Raw genomic sequence first — 16755 nt, 5'->3', positions numbered from 1 at the left:
CCGTCGCTATATAACCCCGCGAGTAACTAACTTTAAACTTGTAAATAAATATATTCTTTGGAAATAAAGCTCGATTCATAGAATCTATCGCCTCCTCTTTTACCTACGTAACAATATGGCCAATTTAAAAAATACTTATTTCTCAACCTGATACTGAAACTCTTCATTTGTTGTCTGCTTAAACATAGCTTATCTTCATGTACCCGACATTATTAAAGATATGTCAAAAAAGACCCCAATAATATTACACGTTTTGTATTATCAAATATACACCCTATCTTCTACCGGATAAAAGTCTATAATAGAATTATTCGGTAGTCGCAAAATCAAAGAAAAAAAAATTGAAAAACATTGAAATGAGTTTCGATTTATTTTATACTTCCTCCCCCCACCCGGGGGGTTAGGTGTAGGGCGCGACGTCAAAGCCTTTCTCGCTTCAATTATGGAAACGTTTTCATGATTGATCGTTTAAGAATTATTACGAGGCAACAAGAAGAAGAACGACTTGGGAAAAGTTAGTTCGCTTCGAAATTCGCGCCGTCGGAAGAGAGAATTTAAGAAAAATTTATTTCCACGTGTCAATGTCTCCCGTTAGATTCATAATTTAGATCCAGTTACTTAAACTGGCGCTCTCGTTTTCTTTAAAAAAAATTAAACCAGTATAACTCCGATGAAAAAAACTGGGCCTGAATGACTTTTCATTTTCTCGCAAAGGCTTAGAGTAATATAGTTAAAAAAAGGCTTACCCTGAAGGAGTTTCTTTGAATTTCAGTTGATTGTTATCGAAATAATGTATATCCATGCAATCAACAAATAAAATAAGTTATAAAATATCCGATTAAATTAATTATTAATAACTTATAATTAATTCCAAAAGTACGTAGACGACGAGAACCGCGAACTAACCGACTTCATTCAATCGCGGAAAAAAATGAGTGTTCGTTATCACGCGACGTTGAACTTTGACCGAATCACGGCAATTATGACGTAGTAACACCAATGTACCGCGAAATCAAAATAGTTCCATATCTTCCAATGATAAATCCGCGTAAATGGCATCGCCTATAAACAAAAGAATAAGCTTTAATTTATGTAATATCAATTAACTTAAGATTTCAATTAAATATAAATTCACAGCTCGAGCTTTCTAGTGCCCTCGAACCTAACCACGAGGATATGTCTAACACCTTCAACCCTTCTTGGCAAAGACCCTTCCTTCACCAATGAATTCCACTGATACTGTCCAATGAAACGGTACACCCTTAAAATGCATCCCATAAATCATTGGTGCTCGATTTCTAGGTGGCCCCTACCTTACTCATATTCAAAAACCCCCGGCATGCAATTCGACCAACGAAAAGAAAAAAAAAATCCCGTCAAAACTTATAATAAAGGCGAAAAAGTATCTTGCACCGCATGGCGGATAACCCGAGAATCTTACAGCAAGACAAGAAAAACTTTTGGACGTTAAGGGTAGCATTCCTTCTTGTCCTTTTCATATGATGCATCGGTTTTCAAGGGCAGGGTTCGCCAAGCTTATTTCATTCTTTGACAAGCGAATTTTCGGGGTTTGGCCCATCTAGGTATATATACGTTTTTCTTTTTATCTTTTTTTGATTCTCTGCCTTTTTTAAATTACCTCAACAAGGATAGGTCTTGTTATACAACCTTTCCACCCTGCCCAAATACCAAATTATTTTTAACCAATCGTGTAGAGAATACGAACCAGAACCTTTCATATTACGTGTGTACCACTAATACCACAACGGGATACATCATGGACAATTCAATCTTAATCAAAGTTTTTTTTTAATTACTTGTCATAGGTACTCTGATTAACATTCTTAACCCTAATTTTATGGGGTGATCATGCGACTATAGAGTGTAAAAAGCAATTACCAAAAACTAATTTATATTAATATCACTTCAGATGCATATCGTGTAGGACCAACAAAGAACTCCTACCAAATTAGCATATGCCGTGAGCTTCCATTTTGAAATTAATTAGGTTTGATTGACCTTGATTTACCGCAAAAAATACAGATCATAATTTAATTTTTAACGTCACTCGTTTGCTCGCCTACCTATAAACAATGGGTTTGGGATGACCTTGACATACTAGAAAGTTAATCTCTCCCATAGTACTCGTGCATGCCGTGGACAAGGTGCTCTCCCTATCGTCTATATAAGATCTTCGCAAAAGCATAAACAGAAGAAAGTGGAAAAACAAATGATTTTTTCCATTTTTGTAAATACCTCTTAAAACTAGCTTTTTCTCTCAACTAAGAAAAACTATATTTTCCATAATGAAAAGATTGACTGGTTTTTTTTATTCAACGTTGCTCCCGCATTACTCTAATGTTCCATAACCGTGGTCCGCGAAACATTAATAGCTATATAGGGGTTGAGCGCGATCGTTATACGAACATCACGTTGAAACGTGAGGCGGGAACATGATGCAAACACCACCACTGACGGACGACTCCTTATTTTCACGCTTATTCTTTACAATTTTCATCCCAAAAATAAATTTAATAATTATATTATTCAAACAGGTAGTCGGAGTCCAGAGATTTGATTGTTTTCTAGAAATTAGTTGAGAGCTAAAAAACACTAAACTGATTTCCAATGAAAATGTTGTTTTCTTATTTCATAAGACGTTAGGGGAGCGCCGTGTCGTCTGCTTAACGGAACAACGTGGATGCAAAGACGTTATATAGGGCTTAAACGTTACTAATTCACCAAACCCTTTTATTTGAAGTTTTTGGATTAGCTCTGCAAACAATAGAAAAGAAATTGCGAGAGAAGCTATAGGACCAGTTAAATGCACATTTATCATCACAAATGCAACTGGTTGATAAATTATACTAAAAAACCTTCAACAAAAAGTCAAATTTGTACTAGAAGATTTATTAATCCGTTACTAGATGGTGCGTAAGAGGTCAGAACCCTTGTAGTATATTAATTTCCCACAACAATACACTTAGGGTCCCATAATTTATGGCGCCAAAAAAACCAGGTGGTTTTGTATAACTTCAAAAATGTCGATTGTCAAGTCGCGACGTTTCGTTTTAACACGGCGCGAAGTCAACTGAACTGACTGACACAACAATTACACCTGTGCGCATTTCTACAGCTGCAGTTTTTGTTTCGTGTACCTTTAGTGAAAAAAATTACGCGAGCGCGCGTGACTCGTTCAAAAAAGTTAGGCAAGAAGTCATTTAGGTTGCTAAGCCGAAAGGTTTAAGAACCAAGTTACCAAGGCTTAACATTGAGTTAACCATACCGCTTTGTTCCCTCTCACGAATGACATTTACAAAAACCCGGACCTATATCCTATCGCTTGCCATTTTCCAGTTTGTGTTAAGCCTATCAGAGGGAGGTAAAGGCCTACTGATGACTCATCGCTATACATTTTGGTACAGGAAAAAATATCACGCTACCTATAACGTAACCCTGCTTTGATCTGAAGTCGATAATTTGAAGTATTTCCAATCACACTAGAGCGAAATTTAGGTTAGGTTAGCAACTTAACTAATTTAGATACCATGTTTAACAGATGTTAGAGGAAGATGGCGCTAGATACGTTAATAAACAAGACGGGACAATGCCATTAGCGGTTTTTACCCTAAAAAAATTTGAATTTTCTCTCTTATATTCAAACAACTTACATTATTTCGTATGTACAATAACATATGGACTTCTGTTCTGCATTCAAATAGATACAATAGTAACTAAGTTAGGCCTAAAAATCCTAACCAAACTAGAGCAAGGAAAAAAAAGGAAAACGTCTGCACATGCTGGGTTCTCCGTAATTAAATTTTGATTTGCTCGCGCATCTTTTTATGCTTTGGGTAGATTTTTTTTCTATCAAATATCGTGGGGGTTCAATCCTGGTACGGCTAAAGCAAGGGACTCCAACTGAATTTCTTTTTTTCTTTTTTCCTTTTTTTTTTGTTACCAGGAAAGAGGGTCACGAGATGTAGGAGGAGTTGTAGGGGGAATAGAGGGGTTAGGAAAAGCACGAATGGGGAGTGTAATTAGCCGAACTAGGTTGCCATAGAAACGGAGGAGGAATATACACGCAGCTTAGGTACATGGGAGTAGAAGCTCGCTGTCTCGTGCGAAATTTTACCTCGTGCATAATGCTCACATGGTTCCGAAATTTTACTTTGAGAATATAACGCTTTCAAAGTTAGCCAAAGTAGGTTCTCCTTTGGGAAAAATTGAAGTTTATTAATTGATGAAAATTGCTCAGATTCAATACAATTGAAGGAAAAGAAGAGTGTGAAGTTTATCTTTAAGAATTTGCACTAGTGTTATGCCTAATTTAAAATTAAATTGAAAAACACGTGGTGCAACTTTTTCGCGCCAAATTTCCGCGTTAACTAATGAGCTTCTGATAGATGTCGAGATGGTTCATAGAGTTTCGGTACAAAGTTTTTTGCATGGAATTTGCCTATATACTATCGTTTTGATATCCTGAAAATTTACCCATTTTTTGTAGCAATTTGCAACCCCATTTTTTAAAAAAAAAAAAAAAGGAAAGGGGGGAAAAAGCTTTATAGAAAAAAAAATTGCCCGTGAAACAAAATCAATTAGGCTTAAGTCAGACGTGAAATGGAATACACGGGAATATTATTAATGCATGTGTGTTTTATGGTAGTGCCATGGCTACTATACCCCTTTGGGTTAAACGATTTTCAGCGCGCCTTTACCACCTACTATATATCTCATTAATCTATTGAACTACAGGGATATCGTTACGCTGCTTATTTCTATTTTGTATGTGCAAGAATTTATAGAAATTTACCTAGAATAACAAACGTACTTTTGTAAAATTCTCCCAACGTTAGTATAAAATTGTTATTTCTCCAGAACTCGCGCGCTTTTTGTTTTTCGCGCCAAAATTTAAAGTCTCGTGGACTTTTTTCGCGCCCAAAATTGAAAACCTCGCGAGATCTTTTCGCGCCAAAAGCTTAAAAAAACTGTCACGTTTTGAACTACGTTTTCGCGCGCACGTGGAAACTAAAGTTCTTTTTGAGACCTAGAATTGTTTGTATATATATATTCAGGTAAAAATTGTATAAACTCATAATCGTTCTGACAATTTAACAACAAGCAGTTTTATTTTATTACGATGGCGCGCGGGATTTTTGATTGCCCGAAAGAAAAAAAAAATGACGAAGTGATTCTAGCGGTCGTATATTATATGGTAAGAGAGATATTGCGGTACTAGAGACCATTTAGGAAGGCTAAATAGATAGTTTTGGTCTTGGGGAGATTTTAAGGTCAGACCGCGTCGTTAAGCTTATAATATACCGATTTACGCCGTCTATTACGTAAACGTAGCGAGCGCGTGTCGCTCAATTCTATAACGATCTCGTAAACTTGTTAACTTAATCCTTTGGGCGGGTAATGTCAATTTAAAAGGAGCCAGAATTAGTTTTCTTACACCCCTTTAACTTAATAGTAATGTTCATTCAAGTAAATATTGCTTTTTAATTTATTAAAGAGTAGAGTATATAGCTTCGTATCCCGGTTCAAGAAAGGATATTACTCCTAGCTCAGACTAACTAATTTATCGATATTTAACATTGAAATCTGGTGTTACCTGAAGTAAACAATATTTTTAAAAAACCAGTTTTAATTATTTAATGTTAAAAATATTCTGTATAATTAAAATGAATTTATATCTTGTTTCGATTTAAATTTACTTTTCCATTTTATCATTTCGTATTTAAATTAATTCAGTTATCAAAGATAAGGGGGGGGGGCTTAATAATTATGCGTCTTTAAAAGAAGCCCGCTTCCCCCAGGTCATACCGTCATTAACTCGAGATTTTCTGTCAAATTAGAGCCCCGCATATATTCGAAATTATTTTAAATTTGGTAGCTAATTTAGGGAACGTGTAATAAAAATGTAGATCAATGTAAAAACTATACATAAAAACCCCGAAGTAAAATTTACTTGAAACACTTTCAAAACATTATACGTCTAATTTCGAAGAAACAATTTAAAAAAAAATAATTCCAGCGCGCTGCCCATTTAAAAAGAAGGGAAACCAAGAAAATTTCCAATTCCGAGCTGCAACATCACTGGAATATTTATTACTTAATTAACGATTAAATGAGCCCACGTTTTTGACAATAATAGGGGTAGAGTCGCTCTTGGAGTATGTATGATATGAGGGGGCGATTTCTTGTGAAAATTCAAGACAATTGTATCCAGTTTTTTTAAGTAATTTATGCTTTGGAAAAGTTATCTTGCGCATGTGAGTCATGTTAAGCCTAATTTAAAGTTGAACTTGAAAACGCCGGAAATGCCCCTAAGCCTAATTTTAAAATGTTACCCAAAATCACGCGGGAAATATTCTTAAGCCTACTTTTCAAACGTTACTCAAAATTACGAGGAAAAATTATCCTAAGCCTATTTTTCAAACGTTATTCAAATTCGCGAGGAATGAAACTAGGTTCAAAATAGTCTTAAAACATCAGTTAATTCCAGACAAAGAAAAACAAAACCCTTTCAACCCCAAGTTAAAGTAGTTAGAGAGATATACACCGGTGATTAAATGAACGACAAATCTTTTGAATTGTTTACAGTACGTAAAAGAAGAATACAAATCTCGTTAGTCATTGCAATCACGTAGCCGCGCAGAGCCAGCCATCGCCAGAGATATCTTATAGCAAACGTTCTTGACGTAATATATTTTCTTTTTTTCATCTCACCTCACCACTATCTTGTTTTACAAAGTGCATGGCACGCTGCATGCTTGCCAGTTGAGTATAGAGGACCTTTAGTTTTCGGGTGGTGGTGCACGGTGGTGGGTTTAAACATGGTTTTAACTTAAAAGATAGCGGGTGAAAGGGGTGGAGAGAAATAAATCTACATAGCTATATATCTTCTCTCTCCAAGTTCAAAGTTATAAGCCTTGGTTAGCTTCGATTCCCCCCTTTGCACTGAAATCACCTCCCAGTTAGGACTGAACGAAGTTTCTTATCCGCGCAGTTATACCTTTTTTCTTTTTGCTGGTACAATTTTTTTCTCTTTCTCCGTAGATATATATTTGAATCGCTACGGATATAATTAGGGCAATTATTGGCCCTAAATCACTCGGCTAGCCGACGGCTATAACGTCATGCAGACTTCCTCTCTCTCTCTCTCTCTCTCTAGTCTAGGCCTGAGGAGTTTCCAGGTAGGCGTTCTGTTCTTCGAGAACACGAAAAGGAAAGCGAAAAATATTCCGCTGAATTCTTTTTTTCAGCTGTTGGCCGACAATTGAGGCAAGGACCTTATGTTTAAACCGGGACTAGATACACTAAAATAAGTTTGCAAATGACGACTAATGATAATCCTTAACCCTTTTTCACTTATATATTCTACTAGTCCGGGGAAAGAACGTTACAGTCGCGCAGGTGTTGTTTGACAACAGACACAAGGAAATTGCACTCGCTACATTAAAATGCAAGCCTTTGTGCCAAAATACCTATCATCTTTTGCTATTGGATTCTAGTCCGCGTATGAATGAAGGTCCTTGTCGTACAGAAACGCGTAAATAAAATTCCCAACCCACAGAAACATCACACAGAGTACACGACAATTATGGGTATGTTTTTATCTATTTCTTAACATCCCACCCCTCCTCCATCGAGTCGTTCAGTAAGAATCCAGTACCAAATTAGAATCTTTTATAATGTATAACAAGAAATAGTTATTGGAAAGTATTTTTCGTATTTGCCTTCGCTATATATAACAACTATTATTACGAATTAAATTCAAAATCGATACCAAAAGAAAAACCGTCGAGTAATATCAAAGACAAATGCAACTAACAGAAAGTTGAAACGAATCTAGATCGAGAGGGAAACCAAATTAAACTACAATAAAGCAACTTCAACTACAACTCAAAACTCAACAAAGCTATGGGGAAGTAAATCTAAATTTATGAATAAAACTTTCATTGTTTTCATAGTTTTGGCGCCTCTGGTTTGAGAGGGCGGACTTCACCAGCTCTACATGCAGGCGGACGTAGGAAGAAGGTTAGGAAAACCTTACTTAACTTTGGAGTGTTTTCGAATTAATTTTGAATTAATTGTTTTTTATACGTCAGAATAGAGAGAGAGGGGTGAATATCCTTTTTGGAAGGGGTTTTAATTCGTAGCAGACAGCGTGCAACCAGCCCGCGTGGTAACCTTGGTAACAGACCACACCCTACCCTACATGGACGCCAGCCAGAGTTTCCCCCATGAAGTAAGTCTCTTCCCGAAAACGGAACGGCCAACTGAACTCCTCCCCGACAGAAAACTGATCAATTACTCCCAAAGTTTCTGCGTGCCACCAATAGAGACATGATAGGGAGAAAAAAAAGTAAAAGAAAAAAATCATTTTCCCATAGACCGTAAACACGCTATGGGAAGCAACTATAATGACCATGCCGCACTAACCATCTCAAAGATGATTTCAAACTATACGTTACCAGGATATGTTTTCCCAATCAATTTATCATACTTGCCAACTACAAGTTATATTAACATATCCTGGGTACGTAGGATACATCATCCTTGTTTCCCAATACTCTATTATAAATAACAATAAAAGTTTCCTCGTGCCGAGTTCAACTTCAAATCGTCACGAGAAGTTTACTGTTATTTTGTTTTATTCAAATTTCATGTTTGGATTGAATTATAAAACAACGAACGCTTTGTTGAGTTTTCATTGTATTTGCTATAAATATTTACTACGCCAAGTTCATTGTGAAATCTATATAAACACAAATCCTAAACCTATTGAAAACATTTGTTCAAAGTATAAGGTTATAAGTATAAATGTCAACACTGATGTCTCAATTAATATTTCATCATAGATATTTTTTCTGCAAGATATTTAAATATTTTCAAAGGAGACTTGAAATTCTTGCGAAAGAAACTTCCTTAGCTACTTTAAACATTTCTTTAACGAAATTTGCTAAGCCTATTTCGTAAAAACCTCTTCAATAAGGAGTAAGTGAAGAAAGCTAGGAGTTAGGGCAGTATCAACTATAGACTTGAGTAGAGCGGGGAAACTGGACCGCTGTCGGATGACAGATTCGAAATCCATTAATTAGGAAACGCTAGCTGCCTTAGAGGAACACACACTCTCTCTCTAGTACAACACAAGGAAAAGCCTGGGCACACGTTCCTTCCTTTTAGAAAATGTCCTAAGTACAACCTTCCTATAGATGAACTGCTCCTGAAAGCCAGTAGTTCCTAACTTAAAGTAAAACATTGAATTAAGGATTAAGGTTGAAGACCAGAGCGGAAGTCCTTACTGACGCGCCCGAATTTACTTCGGGTGATGAACTTTCTTTTTCACAAACTACTTCTCTTTCGGAACCCGAAAACTGTCGGCCAATCACTGACGAAAATAGGTTATATATATATAAAAAAATCGGAAAAATATCTGGAAGAGGAGGGGAGAGCCAGGAAAAGGAGAAGGTAGAAAAAAAAGCATAACAGAAAAACGAAAAAGTGGCCTATATAAGTAGTTCCAACGAAGTGTACGTAGGTATATATACATCGATAATATACGATATATAGTATACGATTGACAAGCGGCGCGGCCACGTATTTTTGCAGGAGCAAACAACGAAGGCACTCCGGTTCCTGCGTGTACTGCCAGTGTTTGTGATCCTCGCCTCGAAATCATCTATCATTTTGACGAAAAAGCAGCACTAGGCAAGGCCCAAGTACTTTTCCTATATACTTGCAGAAATGGCTGCCACTGACGTTGGAAATTTTCGCTCGCAGGGGTTTCGTATAAAAAAGAAAGCGCCCGATCGAGCCTGGAATGGCACCCAATGATGCTACATTGGGCTCTAGGTGCCCTGGTTCGTTTATAGTTGGTCGAGCGAGGGCAGAAAAAGGCGAGGGGTCAACCACTGCCACCCACCTATGAATGCTGTATACCTTTGACCGTAATAATAAAAAAGTCTGCTAATATTATTGCTTTTATCCGTACTCGGTGTAGGGGGGAATCTGACAGTGATTAGCCCCTCGAAAAAAATAGGGGAACACTTTTTTTTAGAAAAAGAAAGGAAGGACTTCGTAGACGAACCGAAAGAGAAAAAAAATTGTCAAAAACTTTGAAAAAACGTATATTTGACGAAGATGTATAGGATATATGAGAATACAAAGTTTTACGTACAATTAAAGTGTCCAGCGGGAAAAAATATGCCAAGGGGGTAACCACTGATTTCAAACGCGTCAATATTATTTTATATCTAAATAATTATAAAACCGATATTTTATGTTAGTGAAGACCCCCTCTTTCCCAAATTACTTATTTCTCTTGAGAATTTTAATGATGGTTTAAGTATTAATAAAAATTCTAACCACCAAAATTAAAGATAAAATAATGAAAAAAATAATAATAATCATATTTATATGCAAATATAGCCAATTCTATTTATTTCACTAATGTCGCATATCACCGGTTATAATCTATCCCAGCATACCTTTGGCAGAATCCGCTACTTGGCATTATGAGAATTCATTAATACTATTCCCACCATGGCGCCATACTGACAGCCTTGTAAATAAAATAATTTAAACGTATCAATAATTTTAAATATTATTATTTAAAAATAAGTTGAGAAGGGAAGTTTTGGAATTTTCCCAGTTAGGGCGAATATATAAAAATAAAAAAATAATAATATATATATTTTCTTATTTTGAAAATAATAAACACTATAAACTTTATTGTAGAGGTCAGGTCGGGTTAAGTTTTGGTATAATATAAAATAAAGGTTTTCATTGAGAGGGAGGGTACTCTAACATCTTTGTACAGGTCGTGCGAATCCCGTGGTTTTTCTTAAGAAAAATATAATTTTTATTATTATTTTTTCTTTTTAATATTTTATTAGAGTTTTAAATTTTTAAGTGTATATATACCTAGATGAAAGAAGATAAAGCGATATACGAAACTGGTTTGCTGTAGAGTAGTGTAGGGAATATTATAGGAAGATTTCTTATTAAAAAAAGTATATAAGAAGGAAATGGGGTCAAAGGTCTTAAGGTTAAGGTTTCGGCACACGAGTGCTCCAGTTATAAGAGTTTTTATTTTTTAATAATTTATTCTAAAATACCAGTTTACCTTAGTAATTTTAAAATTCCATTTGGAGTTTCATAAATTAATTATCTCACGAATACTGAACCGTTTTTATTCAAATTAAAAAAAAACCCTTTACCTACTCATTTAGTTTAATATTCAACAGATAAATGAATATCTTCTTGATATAAAATAAAATAAAAATTACAAATTATCTTGTCAAGCGTAAGGTAAACTACAAATCAAGAAACAAAAGTCAGCCACAAGAAGCACTTATGCAAATGGAGCAAACGAGAGAGAGAGAGAGGGTGGATGGGCATTTTTTATATCCGATAAAAAATAAAAAATAAAACCCCTTGCTAAGCATAATAGCATTTGCTGAAAAGTCTGAAGAAGCATACGTATCTCTTCACCACCACCACCACTGTGCCTGCCGCACACCGAATCACAGTCTAAATGGAAAACTAATGTCTCGTTGCTCGCGAGCGACGACCTATATGAATTTTCTGTCTCTCCATCTCCCATTTCCCAATGTCTTCCTTTCTTTTTTTCTTTTTTTCTTTTTCCTAGAAAGAATTCATCCCATCTAGATCAAGTCGAAATTACAATAGATACTAAACCTAAACTCCCATAAATAAACTGCTACTGGAATTTATCATAAAACGCATTGTAATCTTAGCGTGAAATGAATGAGGAGGAACCAAGGCCTAAGAACGCATCTCCATCCCGGATAGATTTTTGCTCTACTTCATCGAAAACGGCGCGCAGTTTCAGTTGAAACTATCAATGTTCTTTAAGCCTTGGTCTCCATAATATTTGATTCGTACCACGTTTGTTTGCAGTTATAACTTCTTAAGCCTTGGTACCTAGAGAGAATTTTCCAGCTGGGATCAACTTCGGATAGAAAATAAGAGAAGAGAGAATTTTGGGATGAGGGAAGCGCAAGAGCAGTGGAGAGAGAGAGAGAGAGATATAGGGGGTGAAGAAGGGGATGGAAAAACGTGGAAAAGAGATAGCTAGTCCGTCGGCACCGGGATCTAAGACAACTATTATGGATCGGCTACTAGGGCTGCCATTGATTTAGATTTATCAACCCCCGCTTGGATAAAGAGCTTTTCATGGATTTTGATTCAATTGTCGGCAGTTTAGAGTTTGCTAGATCGCCCTTAAAAAAAGTCTGGGATTTTTTAACCAAAATAAACCAGAATAGAAGAAAAAAAACCTATCCTAATCCTAAGTATAGATCGTTAAAACAATTTTTTTTACTCGCCGGAAGATCTTGGCTCCGTTACAACTTAAGAGACATCGCATAGACACCAAAACTTACCAGTCTATAATTAAGAAGAAAGAAAAAAAAACGGAGAGACATAAATAGAATCGGTCGTCTGACCTAAGGGAAATCTACCTTCGTATATAAAAGGTAGAGGTAAATAGCGTAAACGTTTCGAGCATTTTTAAGATTTTCTAAATTTACTGTCATTAACTATTTTACGAGTCAAAAGCCAGAAATGCATGCCGAGCCAGTTGTAATTCCCTTCATAAACTAATACGTGTAAAACAACACAATAAATGTCATTCCTCTTAGTTAAATTCCTAAATTCCCCATTATATTAAGTGGTTTAACAATAGAAGTCTCTTAAAGTTAAGCCTTGGTTAGGTAAAATAACTATTACCGTCTTTTTGCAAAAGTTTGCATTAACTAATTCGTTTATCTTTCAGCTCAGAATTACTTATTAAGTCGTTAAGGAGGTTTTAAGTTAGGCCTTGGTTGGATAAAATTAGTATTTGAATAATACGCGATGCATTCGTGACTAAAAAATTTGAAATTCAAATATAAACAGAAGCTATAATTTATTACGTAAAGCAGAGAAACGCGTCTACTTTGTTTACAATTGGTTAAAATGCTTATAGCAAGGCCAATGTTAATACCATCTTGTAGATAAATATACATTTGTCCTTAGCAGATGACGTCTCAAATTTCAGGGGGGGGGGCGGGGGGTCACGCAAAAAGAAGAGATCTAATACTTGCCATTAAAAATCCCTTAAACATTACATAACAAAGAAAGAAAAAAAAATCAAAAACAACTGTCCATTTTCTATTTATTCAAAACCTCTTTAAAACTTATTTTCTAGTTACTCTATAACACACGTAGATATATTACAGGGCAATCGCAATATTTCTTGTTCTGTCTACACTTTGAGATATTCGTGTAGGGCGACACCACCACATTTGAGGGTAAAAAATTGCTCGCGTGGTAAAGCATCATTATTATAAATTTTCTTTCATTACGTAAAACGTAGAATAGAAAGAAAAGGAAATGTGAGAGACATAGGTAGAAGCCAGTTATATATACTCAACCCCCCCCCCTCTCCCAAATCTACCCCGGTCCTATTGCAAATTGGAATCGAACGCGCACAATACACAGATGTTGAAAAATAGTTTAGGCAATTTTTCTTTTTATGTTTATAAATATGAAATATTATTATACCTTTTAGAGAGTCAGAGAGTGAATGTATACACGCTTGTACACCGTTTTCATTACACCCGTGTACTTTTAAGTAATACCGGAAGTACATAGTTTGGATTACAATAATTGACATGCCCCTATTGAGTAACCATACTTACGGAAAAAAAATATGTAAAACTTATTTTGAGATGATAATATTTGAATTTACAAACTTAATTTAATTGCAAAACTTTTAACTGTTAATAAAGTCTAGTTGTAAAAGAACTGTGATTTCACTTGACACCTTTAATATTTTATGAGATTTCAAGTGATTTCAATGAAAAAAAACATTCACTTGATTTCAACCGATATCAGTCAAAAATATTTCGTGAGAAAATACAGAAAACTTTTCGTAAAGAATTTTCCCCTTTTTTAAATAATAAATAAATAAATACACCATCAATATGTACTTATTCAGGCGTATAATGAAGTACATTCAATTCTATATAGCCGCGTTAGACATTGTTGGGACCACTTGGGGTTTGATTTGACTAATATTTTTCTTTCAGTATATTAACAAATGGCGTTTAAGAACCGTGCACGACAGCATTGGTAGATGCCAATCAACTCTCTCACAATCTTGTTGACAATATGACAAATTTACTAATGACAACTTAAAGGAGCGTTGCACGCGAATAACAACAGACTGAGCAGCCTCAAGTAGAAGTCACGGCTATAAAATTTCTAAATTGACAATTTGGTAAACGTCCAATTTGTTTTACAATTCCTGTATTTGCATACTTTTCGTCAACCCCTTTTATTTTTGAAGAATTGTTTAAACAGATGAAATGGATTATAGTAAACATTAAAAACTTACGGAAAAAACTATTGAATAAATAAAAAAAATGAAAAAATCGTAATATTTTCCCCAGATATATAAAAAAATTAAATTTAAATATGGTTATTACTACATAGAAAAATATTCAACGTAAATTATGATAAATATAAAATTTTTGAAATATTTTCTATTTTTCAAAATATTGAAAAATTAAATTACAAACTCAAATTTATAAAGTTTGGATAAATTATTGGGGAAAAAAATATTTGAACTCTCACGAGTAGATAGAGGGAGCTGAGATAGTTAGGTTTAGTGTCACGGGGAAGGCCTACTCCTCGAAGATCACGCATGAGCGCTTTAGCAAATGGCGAATCAAATGTCCCAATAGATTTTGTTTTTTATATCCCGCCATAAATGAATTCGAAAAACTCATTCGCAGAAGTAAACCGCCATTCTTTATCATTTCTCCATGAGTTATGCAGCGCCCCACGACTGCCTAGAACTATCGTAACATCTTCAAATAATGAACTTTGAATTTATACATTTTTTCAATTCAAAAACGCTTCAGGGCAGTTTTTCTTGAGCCTGGCAAGCTAGAGTTCTCATAGGTTTTTTTAGCTTTGTACCTTTGCCGACAATAACTATACGGTATACAGAAAGGGAAAATAATAGAATATAAAAAAAGCCTTATTCGAAAAATCCGTAAAGAAAAATCGGGACTTCAAGCTTTCTTGAACTTCCAATTAGGAGGAGCGGAAACCGAGAAATAAAAAAACGAAATGAAGAAAAAAAAATCAGAATTAAATAAAAAGAAATACCGAGACTAACTTCAGGCCTTTGCTATAGAAATTTATATAGAAGCGGTGGTATAAGTGTTATTACGCAATTACGCAGCCTCAGAGGCGTCTGCTAATTTTAAAAACGTGCCAAAAATTGATTCGTCGACGCGAGAGAAAAATTGAAATTATGAAAATATAAAATAAACAGTCAAGAAAATTCTCCAAAATATTATCTTTTAAACACGTACTAATTAGTAACTAATTTAAACAAAAATTAGGTTTTCTTCAAGAAACGAGAGGTTTTTCTTCAAGTTTAAAATTGTGTCTTAAGCTAAATACCATAACGACATTTCTCGGTGGTTTCCTTTAAAACTAGAAGAATGGTCGCTTAATAGAATTAAGACTTTCTTGAATAATGGATTTCGGATTGCTCTTTAAGAAGGAATTTAGGAAAATGAAAGTGAGAGAGAAAGAGAGAGCTACTCTGCTTCCCGGAATAATTTACAAAAGCAAGTGTTGTCGCGTCGCGTGGGGAAAGGACTCCCCTCTTTTATTAAGATATAAATTCTTAATTGGGTTTATGTTATGGCAGCCACGGGGGGGGGATAAGAATGACCTGGGTCTCTCCTCGCTTATTAGGAAGCCTAATATTAAACAAATTTTACGATGTTTAAGTGGACATTTTTAAATTGGTTTTTATATTAATGATATAAAGTGGAGTGGTCAGAAATTTAATTCCTACGTTGTTAACTTAGTTTATTATCAAACTGCTTTCCTGGAAATGTAGTTAAGTGTTAAAAAATTGTATATTAGATAATTAAAATTAAATAAACTTCGGTTAATATTTAAAAAAAGGGCGGGAAATTTTCCATTAAAGGGAATTTAAAGGCTTAGATGGCGCTAGTTACCTACAAAAATACAACGCCCCCTTGCGAAGCAGACGATTTCAAGCTCTCCCTTTAATGGAATATACTTTAATATAAATAAAATCAAGATGGAGGAAAGATAATATAATATTATAAATAAACAAATCCGAGAAACGTCACCTCAAACTAAACAAGCGATTAAACATGATGCGGTGTAGATTATAGCTTCACGCAGAAGTTTTCTGTCCGTAACGTTGTAAAGAATGAACCAATGTAAGCAAAAAATAATAATAATATGATAAAAAATAAGGTATACATTTCTCATAGCCAAAAATCTCTGATCTATACTGGGGATGATCGCTAGCGATATCCAACTCGTATATCACATTCGGGGGAGTTTTTTGGCGAAGACGGCTCGATGCACACGCTGCCATAACGGCGCTATCAATCATTATAAACAAGATCTAGGAGATTAGGGCCCTATTGTAGAATCAAACAGTGTATCTAGATTTCTTATACCCGAGAAATATCCTCCTCGTCTTTCCCTAGCAGACCTCTTTTTCTCTCTCGGTATACGAATTTCTTTCCAGCAGAGCTTCGCTTCTAGCTCGCTTTAGATAGCGCCTACCAAAGGTTTTCCCATGAAAAAGAAAAAAAAACACCCTGGACCAGCTAGGGTAGAAGGTAGGAAAAAAGATGTAAAAAGAATCCAGTATCCGAGAATTCGATAAAAATT

General features: G+C 35.1%; 1 protein-coding gene and 1 long non-coding RNA gene across 16 annotated transcripts in view; one reads left to right on the top strand and one right to left on the bottom strand.

Annotated features, from left to right (window-relative positions):
* The window catches only part of LOC149692543 (uncharacterized), a 213230-nt gene that overhangs the window by 52252 nt on the left and 144223 nt on the right, over positions 1-16755 (bottom strand). For 7 of the 10 annotated variants that reach the window (XR_016382703.1, XR_016382704.1, XR_016382702.1 and 4 more), the window contains one exon: positions 747-1062. The gene's annotated coding sequence lies outside the window, so the exon portion shown is untranslated. The other 3 variants (XR_016382706.1, XR_016382711.1, XR_016382708.1) reach the window with 3 other exon arrangements.
* Positions 6254-10706, top strand: LOC149692550 (uncharacterized). 6 transcript variants are annotated; one of them, XR_016382793.1, is made up of 7 exons: positions 6254-6704; positions 7063-7287; positions 7391-8043; positions 8115-8254; positions 8329-9547; positions 9619-9717; positions 9790-10706. It is a non-coding gene; the product is annotated as an uncharacterized LOC149692550 (long non-coding RNA). The 6 variants fall into 6 exon arrangements; XR_016382792.1 differs by having other exon boundaries at positions 6255-6704; positions 8115-9204; positions 9278-9547; positions 9790-10701; XR_016382789.1 differs by having other exon boundaries at positions 6257-6704; positions 7063-7199; positions 7269-7287; positions 8115-9547; positions 9790-10700.

Source organism: Phalangium opilio, unplaced genomic scaffold, assembly GCF_054372755.1.
Source record: "Phalangium opilio isolate 3A_F unplaced genomic scaffold, DU_Popi_V2 ptg000024l_1, whole genome shotgun sequence".
NCBI lineage: Eukaryota > Metazoa > Arthropoda > Arachnida > Opiliones > Phalangiidae > Phalangium > Phalangium opilio.
Note: the sequence above shows the minus strand (reverse complement) of the source record. Positions and strands in the feature narration are given on the sequence as shown.